Genomic DNA, 20,179 nt, shown 5'->3' on the forward strand with positions numbered 1-20,179 from the left:
AAAATGATCAAAAATATTGAGAATGAATATATTTGAGGTGTTCTGGTTCGATGGTTGATATAGTGGTGCGGCAAACCAGATCATCCCTGAACGACCATCATAGCTCGCGCAGGATAGATTGACCATCTCCGTTTGTTGCCAATACGTTTTGAAGTAAGTTAGATTAGAAACGGAACTAATTTGGTTACCAGTTTGCGTCAAATTTTTTAAATTTTCCGTTTTATAGCCGTACTCTACCTTTTTTATTTGGACAATCCTTTGAACTTTACCGAATTTTATCTGTCGTGTTTTTACAATGAACAGGGCCCATAATGAGCGTTACGTTACATTCGTCTGATTCAACTGGCTGTCTTGATTTGGCCGTAGTGGTTAAAGACTGATCGTTGTGCATGGGCTATAGGCAACACGATCCGACTCAGACAGATGAGATCTCCTAGGCGTGCGCGCCAGCGTCTCTTAGCAGCGATCACGCACTGGCTAATGCTGAGAACAGAACATTTGCGACTTCTCGAGAAGGGTCACTGCCGTCGATTGACACGTACCGCCCCTAAGAACCGCTGCTTCGATTCCTCCAGCGGTTACTAGGCTCTATATCTATTTTCTGAGCTTCATCTCGTTATACAGCACACATACGCACACATTGGCCCACACTAAGGATCTTCCTTTGTCCTGGCGCGGTTTTCATTCGCTTGACGAGCACGAACGATTTGGAGCATTTCAAGCTGCTCATATCTCTGGAAAAAAAAGCCTTTCTGTGGCGTTAACAAAACGACTCAAGTTTTAATTCTAAAGTAGTTCGGGTGTGGGCAGGTCGATCGGAACTGGCAGTCAAGGAAGGGATCTAAAGGTATGGAAGACAACAAAATTCAATAAGCGAATAGATTGAGGATCAATTCATGAATCCCGATGAAGAATACTCTGTAGAGAACACATATCGGCCATATCGTGTTTATCTAGAATGAAGGCAAAGACATGCTGTACTGATATTACTAAATATTCACGTGGTTATCTTCCACGGAGCTAATACTCAATGGTCACAGATAATGGGCTGAATCGAGAAATACGTTCTAGTTAAGAATTGACGTCAGCGTGATGTACAGTTAAAGTTATTGCCTCGATCTTTACGTCTCGAAACGCCGATAAGAATTCATAATAATATAAAATACTAAATAAAACAAATATTCTTTCCCTACACGAAAGTGAACTTAGTAGATATATATGTATATATTACTTGACGTCTGGCAGGAAGCGTCGCAGTTGCTGCTGTTCGTAAATATTAAAGGCCATTTGTATAGGGCGAGAACAATTTAAATGAATTATTTTATTTATTGTGCGATTTTTTTTACGTGTAAAAGAACCGTGACGATTCTGAGGGCCTCATTAACGTGTGCTTTTTTTTCTGGAGTTTCCTAAATAATTGATCCGAGGTTACCTCTGTCTTCTAAGGCTCAAGGAAACTTTGGAAGACCGCATTTTTTTTATTTGACTTTATATTGTTTCACCGAACGTAAGAACATATTTATTCATGTACTATAATTATTTTAAGGCTCTCATCCAATGGTAGAGTATCAAGTGCCTGTTTAATGTGCCCGCTGAGTAATCTGAAGGCTCCCACGAGACCTTTCGGTACGAGGAAGTGGTTTCTCTTTAGTTTTACGTTATATTATTCCGAGAACAAGACAGCCCCAATAGGTTTGAGCCAATCTAGTGTATATGTTTGTTCCGTACTTCGCTATAAGGGAGCACTTAAGCCCTCAGAAAAACACAACGAGCCATTGGACGATATCTGTCATCAATAATTCACTTGAAGCTGCAAGTGACTGTGCACGCTTATTTGCTTCTCTTCGATGGTGAACGTAGAATCGTAAATTTAAGTCCTTATCAGAAAATTTGGCCTAATCTTTTAGGGTTTAATTGTGGGATACTATATATGTATATATGTGATGAATGTGGCGATAACTGTGACCGTTTGCTCGTTTATTTAGACCGGCATTCGAGGTGTACAAAACATAGATCTGCTTTTTAACCGATTTTTGTCCATCGCCATAAACGACGAGGCTGATCCGCCGTAACAGAGAAACTGCTGGGCGTAATTTGAAGTAACTTCATTAATATTCGAGCCAGATGATGAAATAATTGCTGGGCTGTTAAACATTTGAATGGAAGACAACGACTGGATACAAACGGGATAATTGCAGTAAGTTAATAGAATTCGTGGTGTACGGCGGGATAGCTGTAAGCGAACAACTACGGTCCTGTTAGCAGAGCCATCCAAGATGCTAATTTGGGGGTAAAATTACAGGATCAAATCACATAACTTAACATTGGGCCGAAACCCGAAGCTAACTACATTTACAAATTGCCACTTCTGCGTTAGCATGATATTGGATTGTCGACAAGGCATAGACAGTTTTTCTACCTAGAATCAGCAGCGTAGGTTGCGTTTGGCGGGTCGCAGGCGGTATCATTTGAAAACAAACATTTTACACAATGAATGTTGTTGAATGCCTCTATTTGATTTCTACTAGGAGTCCCGAAAACGACTGAAATTTTGCCATACTCTACAGTGATTTAGACCCAGTTTCATTCCGGAAATTTTGATGTAAAAGACGCTTCTCGTAGTGGTCGACCCATTAAGAAAAAAAAACTTAATGATTGAGCGGGACCGACACGTCAATAGCTATGATATTGCCGAAAGGAAGTAAATCTCTGCCATCAAACAATCTTAACCCATTTGGAGGCAGTTAGCTATAGAAGGGGGAAAAAAAAGTTCGACATTTGGGTGTCACATGAGTTGATGCACAAAAAAAAAAGGAGTTTATTGGTGGGCAAAATTCTCCGAAAATGCTAGCCATTTCTAAAGTGGCTGATCACGCGTGATGAAAATTGCGCAGATCAGGGAAAAAAATGACTGTATAATCTATAACAAAGCCGAGAACGGTGCCAAAAAATCTGATGCTATGTATGCTGGAAAGAAATCGTGCATTCTAAGTTGCTGCTGCCGTCTGGCAAAACGCTTCACTCGGATTTCTACTGTCGACAGCTAACAAGATTACAACCAGCCACTAAAGAAAATCAGCCGGAACTAGTGAATAGGACAGGCGTTGCCTTCCACCGTGACAATGCCATATATCTTTCGTCGGGAAATCTCAATGCGTTCGCCGTATAGTCCGAGTCGTGCATCATTGGACTATCATTTTTGCAGCCTCTGCAAAAATCCTTTGATAGTGTTAATTTAGTTTCAATAGAAGCAAAAGTCACTCATCGCAACTTTTTGTCCAGAAATCACACAAGTTAATGGGAATATGGTGTTACCAGAAAAATGCCAGGGGATCAAAATGGCCCATATTAAGTTCAATAATACTATTTAAAAGTAATGGCTTCGGTTTTGGCTTACAGACGGTTGCTATTTTGTCGCCAATCCAATAAACGAGAAGTGAGTGCAATTGTCCTGCCGCGCTATACCGCTGCCGCCGCGTCTGCTCCAGTTACCGCCACTTCGGCACAGGCGCCATTCTCTCGTTTATTTTGTAATTTACTATGCTTCGTTAGACCGACTAGTTATGAGGTAAACGATTCTCTCTCAATGTTTTTTTATGCGTCTGCCTATCGGTCCAAGTGATCCACGTACTGATTAAGCGTCCCACTGTCGCTGGCAGCAGTGACGCCGTCGCCGTTCCGGTCGGTTGTCGCTGACCCGCGAACACCCGGATGATGACGCCGCTGTCGTTCCGTTGATGAGTCGCAGACGAGCAGGGAACGCATTGTTTTTCCTTGGATCTATCCTTTCATTCTGGAGGGGCAATGAGCAGCGGCAGCAGCGATGAATGGCCGCAACAAAATAGAGCGCGAACCTTGCAAATTATATCTGGGTACGCGCTGAGAAAAAAAGGGTCTCGCGGGGTGGGGAGGGAAGGGTAATGGCGGAAACGGTAACGGTAGACTACGGCTCTAGGCGCGTCGAAACTAGCGAAATGAACAGCTGCTTCAATAGGAAAAAAGCTAGCGGAGACAGTAGAAAGTAGCAATAATCATAATAGCAAGAAACAATTTTTTCCTTCGTACTTCCACATGAAACAAGCATAGCATGGTTTTATATGCCATCGGTAACCGGCCACTAATGGTGGTCAAAGGCAAGCGGCATCGTGAGTATGCGACCACGAATGGTGAATGATGTCGTAGACGTAGTTGGTACTCGTGATTTCTGCTGCTGTGTAAAGATGAAAGAGACAATCTTGTACGGATTTGTTTCTTTACGTACTTCTATTACGTACGAAAATTGGAACATCTGAATCCGGCCATTTTTTTTTTTTTATACGAGTTGTCCAAAGAAAACCGGATACTTCGAAAGAATCGTTTATATATGCTGGAAATGTCGTTCCTGACGCCTATGTTTATCAATATAGGCATCATGCGGTGCGACTACACTTCAGTACTGAAATCTTTGATCTGCAGTTAAAAAAAGTCGAACTGAAAGTTCCAAAAAGGCAAAGGCTCAAAACGGCCAAAAAGTCCTAAAGGTGCAAAATAGCGAAGGGAGTTTCAAAACGACTAATTATTGGATCTTATCTGGACTGGATTCGATTAGAAATTGATATTCTGTTTTCCAAAATGATCCGTTGTTTTTAAGGAAAAAAAATGCAAATATAGCACCAACGGATTTTCACGGCATTTTCAATGTTTTTATTGATTTTTGAAATCTAGAATCTGTCGAAGATTTTCATAGTTACTTGATAGAAATCTTATCTAGACCTGACAAAAACTGTTTAAAAGTAATAAAGTGTTAATTTGGATAAAAAAAAAAGCCGGTTTTTGATTTTGGTAGGTGATTCGCTTCGCGTGAAGGTGTTGCACAATAGGGTCTTTAATTAATTAATGAAAACAATGCGCTATTTTCTGCCACGACAAGTTTAATGTTATGTTTTAGATTAAAGTGGCTTTCTTCTAGCACCGAAAATAGCGCACGGATGGATGCCGGCAGACATGCAAATAAATATACAAAAAATAGATTAGACAAAAACGTTTGTCTGAATTTGGACGCCCCAATAGAATCTACTTGCTACGAGCTTATAGCTGCAAAAATAACGGACTCAATTAATAAAAAGTATGCCTCATATGGGATAAGTGCCTTGTGAACGGGCACAAACAACTGATGAAGAAGTCATCGTTGAACGAAAGGTAATACAGGATATATAAAGGAGACTAAGCATCACATTCACTAGAAGAGTGAACCTTTTTTAAGATTAAAATCATTTACAGCTTCGACGAAAACAAACACGGATGATAAGCATAACTGGCACGTATCTCTCAAAGGCTCTACCAGTTAGGAAACTAAAGTATCTATTCCGTTTAATTCTAGTCATTCTCAAACTGAGCCTATACATAATTTTAGATATATTATCAAACAATGCTTAAAGGCTCATCGACGAGCAGCAACGCAGGACTCAAAAGAGAAGGTATCAAGTTTGTATGCAGCTGCTAACATCCATTCGTCTGCATCTTGCGGCACGATTTCAGCCCTAACTGGGGTCCTCTCTTTGTCTAAGTATGCGAACTCATATAAAAGTATATGGCTCATGAAAGTGAACATATGCTCTGTCTAAACCAATTAGAAAATCAACAAAATCAGATGCTATCGAGCACAGTCATTTCCACACGACGCTTCGTCCGGCACATACGCAAAGGGGAACAGACCTAGGCTAAACGCTGGCCTTCGCACAGGATCAAATATTGGCTATTTCAGTTTGCCATAATGACGCCGGCGACAAATACGACGCAGCAGGCGACCAATAGCGCTTTCAGAAAGATGTGTCCAGAAGCTATACGCGTCTATACGACCACTGATGGAAGCAGAAAGCGTTAGGATCACCACTGAATAAAGGGGTTAGTGATTTGTATCGAAGCGTGCGAAGTGAAAACATCTCTCTATCGATAGTAATAAAAAAACAGCAATGGCGGCAGCCGAACCACCGCTCATTTCAGTAACATCTCCAGCGACAATATTATTTCCGACAGCTAAAACTTCGCCAATAAACGCCTTCATCGACACAGACGCGCTCGTTCATTTAATTGACGGTCTAAACCCTGTGATTAGAGCTAAGCGAACACATCATGATTTCCGGTTGCGGCCTGCGGTGAACGACGGCTTCGCAAAACGCTTTCTATTATACCCTAGTATTTCTGTGATATATACAGGGCAACCCATATGCCGCTTTTCGACAGGTAGCAACAACACTGTCTGAACTTTTTTACCCACTCTCATGACATAGAACCCCACCGAATTGATGGGCCAGATAGTTCGCTAAAACTGAATAATGACACAGCCGGACTAATCAAAAGTGTTTTTGTTTTACGTGCGCTAACACAGCGACCGCAAGCGAACTACGCACTGCGATTCCTTCTTCACCCCGCACAACATATACGCAGCACGCATCGTCGTGGCACGAAGGATCGTGCAGGCTTTTCCTTTCCGCCCGAACAACGGATTTGCGAGCCACCTTCACACTATCGTATTGCGCCTTGAAAGTCATGATGCCCGTATCGAATCCTTTATCGGCGTTCCATTTATCGACGATTACTGCTATTGCGATTGGATTCCGCAGACTGAATTTGGACGCAGGCTTTGAAGCACCCGTAGGCTCTATAATTTGTATCAAAAAGCAGCATACATTCAAGAAAATTTCATCCGTCCTTGCTAGTTAACTACATTCACTACTACGGGTCAATGGCACGTTGTTTTCTCGGATACACATCGCTTCACGTCTCTGCGAGGTACCATTATTACCGAACACACATGGTTGGGGTACGTATGTGCTACTAAATGTACCCGGCTTATACCGGTCGTCGCCATACCATGAGCGGCGGCGGCGGCGGCGGCGTCTGCCTCACGTGCTACTATTAGTACTAAATAGGAACAGTAACTAGGCCAGAAGAACCAACTCGAGCCGATGACGCAGCTTCTTTATAGATCAGAGAGTCAGATCCAGGTCAGATCAGTTGTCAGTGCTAGGACCGGCTACACAAAGCTGGGAGTGAGTCTGGTGGAAATAGCGAGCGGCGTGAACTTGATGACGGCCTTTGCAACGGCAGCCGCAGTGGTACGCGTACTAGTGATACTGACTGAGTCAGCTCGGGTCGTACGGCTGCTAGAATATGCACGGAGCAGGTTGACCGTTTCAGTAGTATACGTGTTTATAGCGGTGATGATGCTGAACTGCCATCGAAAAAGCTTCGGATTGCTACATCTTTCATTCATCGGTCCTTTCGTATGTTGTCTGTGACCCAATCCTACAGTTCTGTCGATTATAAAGTTCAGTTTACCCTAACAGATTTAGCTCCGAATGACTGATGCATTTCGTAAAGTGCATCGTAGGAAGGCATCATAGCTCCAGAGACAAAATGAAGAGCAGTTTGCGGGACACATGGTCTCTCCACTGTGGAACAAGCGTTTCTTTCACGGTATTTCGATTTGGCTTATAAGGTCATCAGGCTACATGTGGACTGCTTGAAGATCACTTCCATAAACTTAACAGTGACACGCAGCAATAGAAACAGAATCTTTTGTTCGTTCCAATAGGACAGGCTACATATGGTTGAAGCAGGACATTTTTTAAAGGTTTCAAGCAGTTCTACGATTTTAAAGCGTTGACGTACATGAGTAACTCACAGAGGTAAAATTAGATGTTCCTTAAAAGTAATTTTTATCATTACGATACTTAATACTCTGTGTAAAAATGCAACGATTCCGAAAATATTGTCCCAATGGATAATCTCTACTCCGCTAATGGCTGGGCATTTTAACAATTTCCACTTGCTATATCCCATGCTTAAATGTACGCATACAGATCGGTCACAGAAGATTACAGGGCAATATGGTGTGTCATCAGTCTTAGGTTTAACATTAGATAGTCCAGTGATACTGAACGGAAGAATAGATAGTTTTTGCGTATAAACTGAATTCGTCAGTAAGGCTATACGGGAATAGCTCATAAGTTGCTTGTGTCAATTATCACGGATATCGACAGCGCAAAGCAATAGACCATCACTGCTAATCTGTTTTAACAACAACGCGATGCTGAAGTAGTAACGGTACCCCGCATTCGATTGGATACATCTAACGTTTTGTTGTTTCTGTTATTGTTGTTTTTGTTGTCGCAATACTGCAAAACACACACAGAGTTGGTACAGCAACGTCCACCGTCTGTCCAAAACTCAGGCCTGGGTGATCCGTCAAATAGGCGATCACGTGCGACCATCACAGATGTCTAATTCTGAGCCAAACGGGTACATTTTAGATGCAGCAGCCTCACTGCGATACATTCGCTATCGCCTTCAGTCTATCTTGGGATACCAAAGGGTACCATTACACTGAGTAGTTATTAAGGCCAAATTTTACAGCAAATTTGTTGTCGTCGCCGTTCATGGTCGGCTTAAGCTGCTGACCTCACAGGGAGAAATAAGAGGCGAGAAAAAAGAACGTGTCAATCTGATGGGTACGTTTGACGGAACAGAAGACCTCCCGCGCAAAAACAGTTTAAATAAAAGGCGTATTAGTTGAAGCGACAGCGACAGCACACGCAGCAGCACTGGCCCCTTAGATCAGAAACGTTGCTGTTATTTCGTCGTTAATAGCAGAGACTGATCGAAATGATAGCAATTTGTCTCTACACTCATCGGGGTCGCCTGCCTACTTACCTAGCCACTTACCTGCCTTCGTCCGACCGGCCTTCTTTGTAGGCCCGTTGGCTGCTGGATGAGTTATATGTTTGTAGCGTTTTACGGCGGCGAAGCTAACGCTATCTTCGTTACTGTATTTACGAATAAAAATTTCCGATATATAACGCATAAGTATATGTTCTTCTCGTCTGTTTCATGTACCTGATACTTGTGCGGCTGGCTTCCTAGTAAGATCAAAGCAACACATGACCGATTATATCTGCTTGTCCATAGGAAAAGTGTTGCGTCGTTCGATGGCGGTTAGGAGCGGTCGATTTCGGTTTTATCTCTACTGGACTCCATCGACATCTGAGCAGTGAGCTGAGTCACTGAGCTAGCTTATGCTACCGAGTGTCTGCGGTCACATCTGCAACGACGACGCTTCGCGTCAGATGACGAAGGCTAAGTATCTCTATATTGAAGTTAAAAGTGAATCAGCGCTAAGTGTTACAAGTTACATGCTTGCAACTTACTATGTGCTCGAAGCATATCTCATTAATGCTGTTCCGGCCTGTCGCGAAAAAAACGCCTCCTCGTAGCTGGACGATTATAAAGTTCAACATGAACTCAAGAGAAAACAAAAGGTGCAGTCTATATAATTTAGGCGATGAGTTGAAATAACAAAAATAGGACACTAAACTAGATATATGAAAATTATGTTCATGTAAATATCGGCCATGTTGTTGTGAATCTACTAAGTCTCGAGTGAGACATAAGTACCTGATTCTTAGCAACTTGAGTTTCCCGTGAGTTGTTTTAGATATTTCAATAGGGCACTTAGATTTGCATTAGCATTTACAGCGGCAGAATTTACGATGTGCTTCTTTTTTTTTTTTTTTTTTTTTTTTTTTTAGCATGTAGTTATATCTAATGCGTTTACATTTTACGTTTTGAAGTGTAGACAAAGTCCTTGAGGTGCAGGGAACTCAGAATCCTATCAAAACTTAAGTGAGAGGTGAAAATTGAAAATCTGTTTCTAATCTTATCCTTCACTTCTCGCCTTTTACTCGCTTCCTACTGCGGGATGTCCGCCTAGCTATTCTACTATTCCACTGATTATCGCCATGGCCGAAATCTCAACATTGTTTTGTTGTTTTCAACGGCTGCCGCCACCTCTCTCCAGCCACCATACGGGTGATATTGCTTCTCGAAGTGAAGTTCGCGCGGCAGTTTGCCTTTTCACTGTGTTCGTAGATGCTATCTTTGTCGGCTACCTGATGGGTTGGCTGACTGGGTCTGACGGTAAAAAAGTTATTTCTGTTTCTGATCATTGTTAAACGCCAACTGATAGCCGGAGCAAAATAAGCTAACGGAGAATAAGAACCTCGAAATGAAGAGGGTACTAGCTACGTAATTAGCCGCTCGTCAACGCGTTGCACATCAACTCACTCTAGACTCGGGACAAGAAGAATAGGGAGCGGCTGCAAGATCTATCTGTATTGTTATTACTGCTGCTGCTATTCCGACATTAAATGATTCGTAGTGTTTTAGTGTGGTGATTGTAGGCTTCAACGAAGGCGCGCAGCAAGTGACAATTGCAGATGGGCCGGCTTCCTCGTCAAGGGGAATTCTACGTGAATTTCAAACGAGGGGCGACGCTGTAGTAACGACAGTAGAACAACGGCAATAGCGGTAGTGTGATAACTAACTTCCAAGGCAACAATTTCATTGTTAGTGCAGTTGAGGCGGGTTGTGAAGCCCTTTGAAGCGCCTGAGCGACGCGACGCATCCTATAGGTGACACCGCTGTCAGCAGACAAGAAAGGATGAGCACGCCTGTACGGAGCAACGGGTCATCACAATACGATGCATATCTACATAGGTAATTGCCTTCGACATAGAGCAGATGCCGGAGGATCGCAGCACAACCGCGATCTAACCACCGCGTGAGTATCGGCTGACCACGATAGAACTTCGTCGGAGCAGCGAGTCCGCCTGCAGATTGAGATGCAAAAAAACAAATCGATTAGGACGCTATGAATGGAACAGGACATCCTAGTACCCCACTATATCGAATCAGTACGAAATCTGCGTTGTGACTGTATCCTACTCAAGACTATCTTGGTGGAAAAGGTGTTATTGCTGACTCTCAGCTGTTCCGCTTAAAATAGACGTCGATGCTTCTCTATAGCAGTGCTCCACTATCAGCTGGGGTGCGGAGCTTGATACGACCAATGTCCCGATACAGAGATAACAATACATATGAATTGCCTCTAACTATACGTGCTCTCTGGCTAGATGGTCAACATTTGCACACTCTGCCCGGTTTCGAGCCAGTATCTAGCTCATAAATAATCTATTAACGACATTTATTTTATTCTCATACCCGTAGATACAGGCACAAATGTTTGGGTATTTTATTGTTGTAAACTGCACGCATTTACTTAGTCATTCGATGTTGATAGTGCTGCTATTAATGTGTTCCCGGTATTGAATAGTTTCAATATCGACAGTTACGGTTAAACTTAAGATTAGAGCGTTTGCTTGGGCGCAGACGACGTCAAAATCCGAAGAGTCCACCATCCCAAATAAACCCAGCGCCCACATACCAGCCCAGTGTAGCATCTCGGCGCGGTTTGACTCCTGTTGCTATTTTCTGTTTTTATTATTGCCCTCTTATGGTTTCTGTGAAGACCTGCTTGTAACTCGACCTAACTTAGAATTTCTGCGACTTAATCACAGTAACTGTGTTTATGCTACGGCTTGACGTCTGTACGTGACGTTCTTATGAGCGTCAGCCCGCCGACGTTCACAGCAAAGTCTCTGGTGTGCCGTAACAATCACTTCGGATCAGGTAAGCATCGCGAAGCTTCAGATTCTAACAGCACAGATAGCGACAGGACAACGGTCGCCTTTACCTTAAGTGGCTTCGCCTCGCTTGCAATGATTCAAGCTGCGCCCCTTTTCTCGTCATTGGCTCGCTCTCCATCGCTGACATCTGTGTTGACGTCGCAATCGTGATAGTTTTCTCAACCAATCCAATTTATTGTTCGCCTCTGGCCAATCGCTCCGAGGAACGGCTTCACTAGAAGCAATCATTTTAGTACCACATTAACCGTTGTAATGTAGCTTCACTGCAGGAACGCGGTGCGCAATGATTCCGATCAACGACCAACGGTTCGGCATCAGCGGCGTTAGCTATCCTTTACGCCGATGAAATGTGGCGCTTACTGCTCGATCATCGTACTTTTGCGTTGGCAGTTCTCTCAATTTGGCACAGTGTGCGCGGTGTATTAAGTAGAGCTATCTGCATCGTTGAACGCACGTGTACGTAAGCCCACGGACGGACGGAGAGACGGACAACAGCGAGTAGACGCCAATCGTACATATACTATAATATGCATACATATGCAGAACGTATGCATATCGACACTATAATCATATGAGTATATCTACTATGAGAATATATGAGTTGTTGAACAAGCGAGCAGTAAGCCATATTTCTCGATGACAGATGAGGACAAACAGGGTAATGATAGAAACAACGAAGCCGTAAAACGTCTGCCGATCAACAGACAAAACAAACAAATCGGGCAAAGTTGTACAGGGCAATAATGGCTGTCTGAACAGTTTATCTAGTCGACGAAAAATTCAAAAATGAGCGGCGGCGGCGGCGGCCGTCGTAGCGCCCACTGTGATAGCAGTAGTAGAGAGAGAAAGATAAAAAAAAAACACCCATTGTAGAGCTGGTTTGCTAATCGACAAGTTCAACTAGAAGAACGCGAAAATCCATCGGATCTTCAACCATCCAGCAATCCATCGAACTGAAATGCCAACAGAAGACAAAGTTGTGTAAACATTTCGGCGGTCAATGACGTTAAGAGCAATCGGTGACAAACGATGTCGACGACAAGAAAGTAGCACACGCCACCAGCGAACGCAGCGTCATCGAAAGGGACCAGTGCGTCCGCCATTGGTAAATGGTGCTTTTTTTCCTTACTGCGATGCGACCAGAGCTTCCGTCACGACTAACATATGCGACAAAAGTGCTATTGTTACTGCACGCGAGTGTTGCCTGTAGAACTGGATAGCTAAATTAGGTATTTCGAGTTTTATGTTCAGAAGCACTGTTAGCCATTCCATAGCTCTTAGCACCGAACGAGGTGTGTCTCCGTCCGGATTCGAACCCAGACCACCATTAATTAGTTAATTCTTGCGAGACCGCTGCTGCTGTTTATTGTATTACCACTGATACTGAGGTGTGTAAAGGTAACTCGCTGAGACGGGGTTACTTCATATGTCGTGGCCACTAGGGCCCAGTGGTACAAACCGCAACGATGGGGGTGCCGAAACAAAATCAATGGCTGCTCATTATCAATCTGACCGCCAATGCCGTTTGCAAAGCAACGGCTTATAGCAGCCAGCGCACAAGTCAGCACGTAATGCGTACGCTATATGAAGGTTAGATTTGTTTTCAAGAAACAAAATGCTAAGAGTGATTTGGAAAACTAGAGGAAATGAATGAAGACTAAAAACGCAATAGTGAATTTTATGATAATATTTATTACCGGCAGCAGCATCAGCAGAAAGGGTACCTGCTGCAACGTTAACCGTCATCGGAGAAAGTCTGAAACAGCATTTCATAGAGTGCTACCGGACAGCTTCGAAATCAGCACATTTATTTCTTAAGATCCGATTTGTGCGTTATGTAAGGCACTGTACACGAACCCCTGTACGCATTTGTGTGATTGTAGATGACTGCGATCAGGGTTATTGTGGTTACCTTGATTTCGTAGATTTGTGCGTACTGTTCTATAAAGTCTGTCTGTACTTCAAAAGCACGTACTGGTTTAAATGCGTGTGATTGTTATGCACGAATGGTAAGCCCGTCTAGCTCCCTCTGTGTTTTTCGGCCTTGCACTGCCCTGCTCGTACCACTCTATGCAGCCGTTTGAGCTATCAAAAATTTTGCCGTATGCATTCACCTCGTGAACACAAAGTAAAGGGGTAACCGAGTCAGAGCGTATTCCGGACACCCAGTTTTTAATACATCAAGGGTCGTGATATGCGCCCAACAAGTGCTTCCTGTTGTGAAGGTAGTTGGCCGATAGCAGTGCTATCAGTTGCTGGCACGGCGTACATGATTGTATGTTTTATATCTTTTTACATTGAAATAGAAAAGTATTCCTGAACGCCCTCTTGCTCTTATCCTTTCTCTTTCTATATATATATATATATAGCTATAATTTAATTGCTACTAACAACCTTCGAAGTGAAGATTTTGATGATATGAATCTACTCTGAGAGAATCATTGCTGGTATACGGACGCAGCAAATAACAGCCAACTGCACGAATTTGTCATACATTTGAGACAGCCAGGAAATGTTTGTTTGTGCCACGGAACTTCGAGTGAGTTCATCATTAGGTACTTAGGACTTGATATCCTGCTGAAATATTTTGACCTTGGCAGTAGCACAATTGCTTCTGCTATTGCTATTCATATCGACGGTAAACTTTCGCTGGCGTTTTGCTTTCAGTCCTTTGCGTGCGCCTATCAGCAACGGCCGCTCGAATGCGCTCGCTATTGTGACATGTTCTGCTGGTATTGCCTGCGCATGGCAGATGATGGCGCTGACGGCTGTGTTCATCCTGATGCCACGGCGCTTGTCCATCGCTTTCTCGACGCTGCCAGTAGCGGCGTCTCTGCTTTGAAGACGGACTGAATGAAATGGACGAAGCTAAGCAGAACCGTAGCGGCCGCGAGACACCTGACGGCTAGCCGCCGACCGGGCGTCGCGCAGTTCTCGTCACGGCGTATGGGTCTGTCCATATAATTTTCGCGTAACGGGCATTGTCGCCGCCGGTGCTGTTTCCGTTACTGGTAGTATTGGCAATGCGTACGTTAGCTGCCCAACCATATCACCCAGTCAGTGAGTACTGGTTGTTTCTGCATTGAGCTAAATGGGCTTGTGACGACAAGTTTGGCCCCATGTGATTTTTTGTCAGCTCCGATCATAGTGCTCCATTGCGCAACACAAGTAGCCGCTGTGGGAGCGACAACAATAACGATAACGACAACGTCAACAAGGGCGGAGATAACAACATACAGAAATGGTCGATTAGTTACCATTAATTACGTTCTCACACACACACTGCGAGTGCATGCAGATGTTATTGTGGAGTATTAGTTGCTCTGTTGCTGTTGCATTGTGATGAAGTCGCCCGTTCCCTACAGAGCTTTCGAATGCATACACATGTAAATATCGTATAATATAATATACAGACACTAAATAGACCTCGTCGAAAACGCGACGCTAATCATGATATCATGTCCAGCCTTCTGCCCCTCCTATTTCGCTCCCCTTTTGCCTGTCAACAATAACCTATGCAGTGTTCTACATGTGAGAACCACGGCGATAATAGCGACACTGCTGGGACGCCGGTGGTATCGCTAACAACAGCCGCCACCGTTGCCGCGACCATTGCCACAGTCACGGCTTTATTAGCTTTAGATAGGACATTTAACAGGCTGTTCTTCTACTCTTATGGACTTATGAAAGTGACGGATGATGGCCCGATCTCTCCGGATAGCGGTGTCTCCGCCAAGATCATGAAAACGATGAGAATTATAGTCATAACGATGATGATGATGACACGAGCGTCTAATCTCTTATATCTCTGTTCCGCGATGGTACTGCTGCTAGAGTAATAGAGGCAGCAGTAAAAACGACGCATTGTGATGCAATTCATAGACGGTGCGGTTTGCCGTGCCTGACGTAAATAACAGCGTGCGTCGTATAGAAGCGAACTACAAAATGTGACAGTAACGGCTGTATAATTGTCTACAGATGTCGTAAGGAATGGAGGTGCTGACATACGTGTTAAAACTTTGCTTTGTTAACACACAGACATGTTGGGGTGTATGCGGGTCAACATTGAGAACGCGCCATCGACAAAACAAATATAAACCTGATTATTAACACGGATATGGCGTGAAGGACCATCATTTTTCAGATTATTTGGCATTTACAAGCGATCCATTCGTAGTCAATATGCGATATCATTTGCTATTTAAATTCTATGTTAGGATTGAAATCAAATGCTCGCCAGTGCTGGGTGCGGTACGGAGCGTTTTTAGGGTCGTTGTTGTGACTCAAAAGTAGAGTAAACGAGTGGAACTAACAATTTATCGACTGTCAGGAAAGCCCTGAAAGGAACGTCCGTTTCTGGCGACATATTACAGCGAGTATGATCGAGGACGTGAAGAACACAAACCCAGTCGTGTTGGAGGATTGTCGAATAATCCTCAGAGGGCTCGCATAATAATGGGTACGTCACAAGGGATATGCCGGACTATTCTGCAATATTATCTCAAGACAAAAGGGCTCAGAGGAAGAACTGCCGTCCACCTTTCTAATTTTATCACGTCTTCCGTAAAAGGCCCAAAGCCTATATTCCTTAAAGCTCCTTGCCTGCCAGACCTAGCCTCTTACGGCTCGTTCCTTTCCTCCAAGCTCAAGAAACACCTCTAAAAAGAAAGGTTTAAAACAGTGGAAAAATTTTAAGAAAACCAGAGCTGTTATTTAAGCCAACGTTTATAATTGAATATACGAACCCTTTTAAAGACTGAAAAAACGTAAGTACGTCTACAACAAATCTGACAGTTATAGATTTCGACGCGAGCGAGCGACTTTTGAACCGTTGGAGCACGTGCATGCTAGTTTTTGTAACATGTGCGCCATGAAATCAACAATGTACTTTGTTTATGAGATATCTTAAGACAAATGATGCAAATACGTTTACGCTCATTTGCAGGCACTGCTACAATCCCTTATTTGTGTCAGTCAGATAAAATGGCGCTATCTGCAGCGAATTATGGATGATACATTACTTGAAATCAGCCGCACTGCAATTATAATGCTGATGTCCTATCTAATAAACACTTTCCCAGCCTTGTTTGTTTGACGCAACTTTAGCATCGTACTGGCAATAGCACCAGCATGTAACGAGCAATAGTCTAGTCATAAATTTGGTTATATACGCATCCCTCATTTGACGATAGTCTCTACCTCGATGGCGTTGCCTGTTCCTGGCCTGGAACAGGTTAGGATGACCGCCACCTGTACGCACATGGGTGTCTAGCTAGTTTCCACCTGTATTCTCATTTCTATCCTAAGTGTAGTGGTTGTTAGTGTTCAAATGGTCGGTGGTCAGTACGTTCAAGAGAGGGTCCATTTTTGATTCTGTTTTACCTCTCGAGACAAACTAACCGTTACCGCAGCAATCGATTGAACGATTTTACCGATACGATCACAACGTCTCGGTGGCAAGACGGCCACATTAGCTTTACATAAAACAAACCCCCCAGGAACGTTAGCCCTGAAGTAGTAAAGACAGCTAGTGGTACTGGTAACGACGACACCTCCAGCCCCAGAACTAGAAGGATCAGCAGTAGCAAGATGGTGTGTGCAACGACGAAAGATGCACGAGATCTTAAATCTTCCTTGGAACGCCGCATTTGGCCACGGGAACAGCCTTTAGCTGTTTTTGCTGCTAATGTTACTGTCGTTGAAACCTATCTGTTTCTTTCTTCTGGAACGTCTCATTGATGACGATTCAACTCTCTAGCATTGTGAAGCCCGTCGCGAAAGTTATGATCCGTTCATCTTATACTAAGACCTTTAGGCAATCTATATAACTGTTCTATCATTACGCGCACAACCCCATAAATTATTATTATTAACTATTGCAGCTTCTAAATGGCATTCGGTTCCAATGCGTTGCTCTGCAAAGCTACTACCACCTTTAAAAGGTAGTAGTGTACGCAAATAATTCCCGAAGACGGGAACCCAAATAGATCTTGGATGCGGAAAACTTCGAGCTGCCTGTGGATTCTTTCCTTTCTCTCTTGCCTGTCATTCTATAGCGGATCCTTGGCGCCAAATGTGAAAGCACATCGCCGTCAGCCTCGTCAAAGTCAAAAAAAAAACAAGTATGTGTCGTTTACCAGTGCATTGCGCCATATCGTCTTTTTTTTACCGGCGTCCTGCCTAGACCAAATGATCGCGAACGCCGCTTAGAGGGATCGAACCACCCGTAGTAAACGAAGGCGATATTATAGAATATTTGGCATTTTGACATTTGATTCAAATAAAATAGTATATATGTCTAATGATAAATGAATAAACTAGAACAAATGTTACATTATAGCTATACAGATACACTGCGTTTTAACATAATTTTTTAATCCAACTGATAAATTCTAAATCTACCTGTCTCCGATAGATATCCGAGCAGATAAGAAGCTCTCGGCTGGGACACGAACTGGTGAAGAAGGAATCAGGAGTCTTGCGCTTGGATCATCAATAGCTGCAGCGAACCCGGCTTGCTTTTATTTTTTCGGTATTGTGGTAAGATTTTATCCCTTTAGAGAATTCGACGTTAACGTCGAAGCGACACGCGTAGTACAACGCCATCTCTTGTTATGTTCCGTTCCGTCCCGTTCCGTCCCGTCCCGTCCCGTCCCGTCCCGTCTTTGTTTGTTTGCGTCAAGTGATTTCCCACAATTTAGCCAAGACTTCAGATGATTGTCAACTACGACCACTTTGATCGTGATTTGTCGTATTGTTGTCGGGAGGTTGTACGCAGTAGATCTGAGGCAGCTCCGAGGGCCGCTGGTGAATCAGCTTTAAATTGAGCATTCGTGTATTCAGTCTGTGAACGATAACCTTTCTACCTAACGAAAATAAACCTACTTTCTACTGCCATGTACAACTAGCTTGGCGAAGTTGTGTTTGCTATAAGGAAAGTAGACGTATTTCGTGAATGATTTTCACAAGACCTGTGTGAGATTTCGGCGCACACTGATTCGTATGTGTTAACGAAAAAGTGACGAGCAGGCACTACTCGAATGTAGGACGTAGCTTGTACGTACAGGTGATACATTTTTTTACGGGTTCTGTTAGAAGTCGCGGAACGTGTGGCCCACTCACTCCTACAATCGAGCAATCAATTGCTGGGGTAATTACATCACCTGTTAGGTCCTTTTTTTGTTGTTACATTAGATAATTTTATAAATAATTATATTTATAACGTATTAATATGCAATTTTTCGGATAAAGCCCACGCGGCTTTATGTGAAATATTCTATTTAAGTACTGATATTGCTTTTTGCCTATCATTCCGATTCCGAGTGCAGGACAAGACAGTGAATGTATGGGAGTTCTTCATTCTGTTTCGCTTGTTTTGATATGAGGCCGTCTTCATTAAGTAAATGTTATCAATTTGAAACCATTGCATCTCGTTTCGATATGACAAATGCGCAGACACGATAGGTAACATTGCCAATTTTGGCCGACGCATACGTTTTGGTTCGGCGATTATTTAGCAACGGAGATTCCGAGCATCGCATTTATTTTTTTTTTATCATATGCTTACACTATATGACTATTTCGAAAAGGCTTAATTTTCCAATCTGAAATTATGGCTTTATCCGTTGTTTGTTCTGGCTGCTTACTGAAAGAGTCAGCGTCGTCCACCATCTTCGATCGGAGCGTCTCACAGCACTCGTTCCGGCCGCTGCCGAAACGAGGATCCGCTCGACGTGCCACGTCCTTCGCAAGCGCGGACAGGCAAACAGACATCAAAGAGGAATCTGACGGAAAGAGTACACGCGTGAAGCGAACGCTGAGCATCTGACCCGTAGACATTGAACAGCCAATGTATTAGCTGTTGCCGTGGTCGGTGCCTCTTCTGCAGCTGCTATCGCTTACGCCGCCAGTCGGTGGCACTGACTACGGGGGTCGGTGGGTACGCCTAGAACGTCGTAGGTTTACTGTAGGTACGACGTGTCGTCGATCGGAAGCCGTGCGTTTCGCTATCGCTTTCTCTAGCCACAAAATGTAATCGAATGCATCAACTGTTTGCGCCGAGTGTTCGGCTGGATGGCTGACGCGAAGGCTGCGACGAACTACGTTTTAAGGTGTATTGAAATGAGTCGAGACTAGCTTTCGTCTCAGAAACTGACTGGTCGACTGGCTGGCTCAGCTGTATCTTCCTCTGATTGAGAGTTTGGGTTCATGGTGATACTGCTGTTATTACTGTGTGTAATAACGAAGAACGTAGTTCAAAGGATCTGCATCGCATTGCTGTATAGCGGCAGCTGATGTCGCCTGCCTCTCCATTTTGGCAGAAAATTGTGCAGTCTTTACTGCGGCTGTGATATTCTGCGACGAAATGTTTTACCGTAAATAACTTATTCCGAAGAAGAGATTACCCAAGAAGCCGTGTCAACTTGTCGATCAGGTGGATTACCACGCTGTTGCGGCAGCGTATAGTCCGTACTTACAGCTGTTCTTCGCTTTTTGTCAGGAACACCGTTGCACGACATAGTGCCAGGTAATACGTTATACTGTGCGCCGTGCAGTGATTCGCGCATGACTGCATAGCTAAAGTGGGTACATATCAGTGCCTATAGTTAACTGTACTACTGCATACATTTCGGCAAACGGACATGCGCACGTTT

At 43.6% G+C, this 20,179-nt stretch overlaps 1 long non-coding RNA gene across 1 annotated transcript; it reads left to right on the top strand.

The window, feature by feature from the left end:
* The first annotated feature begins 11,165 nt into the window (after positions 1-11,165).
* Positions 11,166-18,386, top strand: LOC147757536 (uncharacterized). Its single transcript, XR_015320913.1, has 3 exons — positions 11,166-12,630; positions 17,408-17,647; positions 17,941-18,386. It is a non-coding gene; the product is annotated as an uncharacterized LOC147757536 (long non-coding RNA).
* Positions 18,387-20,179: the final 1,793 nt, after the last annotated feature.

Source organism: Varroa destructor, unplaced genomic scaffold (genome assembly GCF_002443255.2).
Source record: "Varroa destructor unplaced genomic scaffold, Vdes_3.0 BEIS01000002.1, whole genome shotgun sequence".
Classification (NCBI taxonomy): domain Eukaryota; kingdom Metazoa; phylum Arthropoda; class Arachnida; order Mesostigmata; family Varroidae; genus Varroa; species Varroa destructor.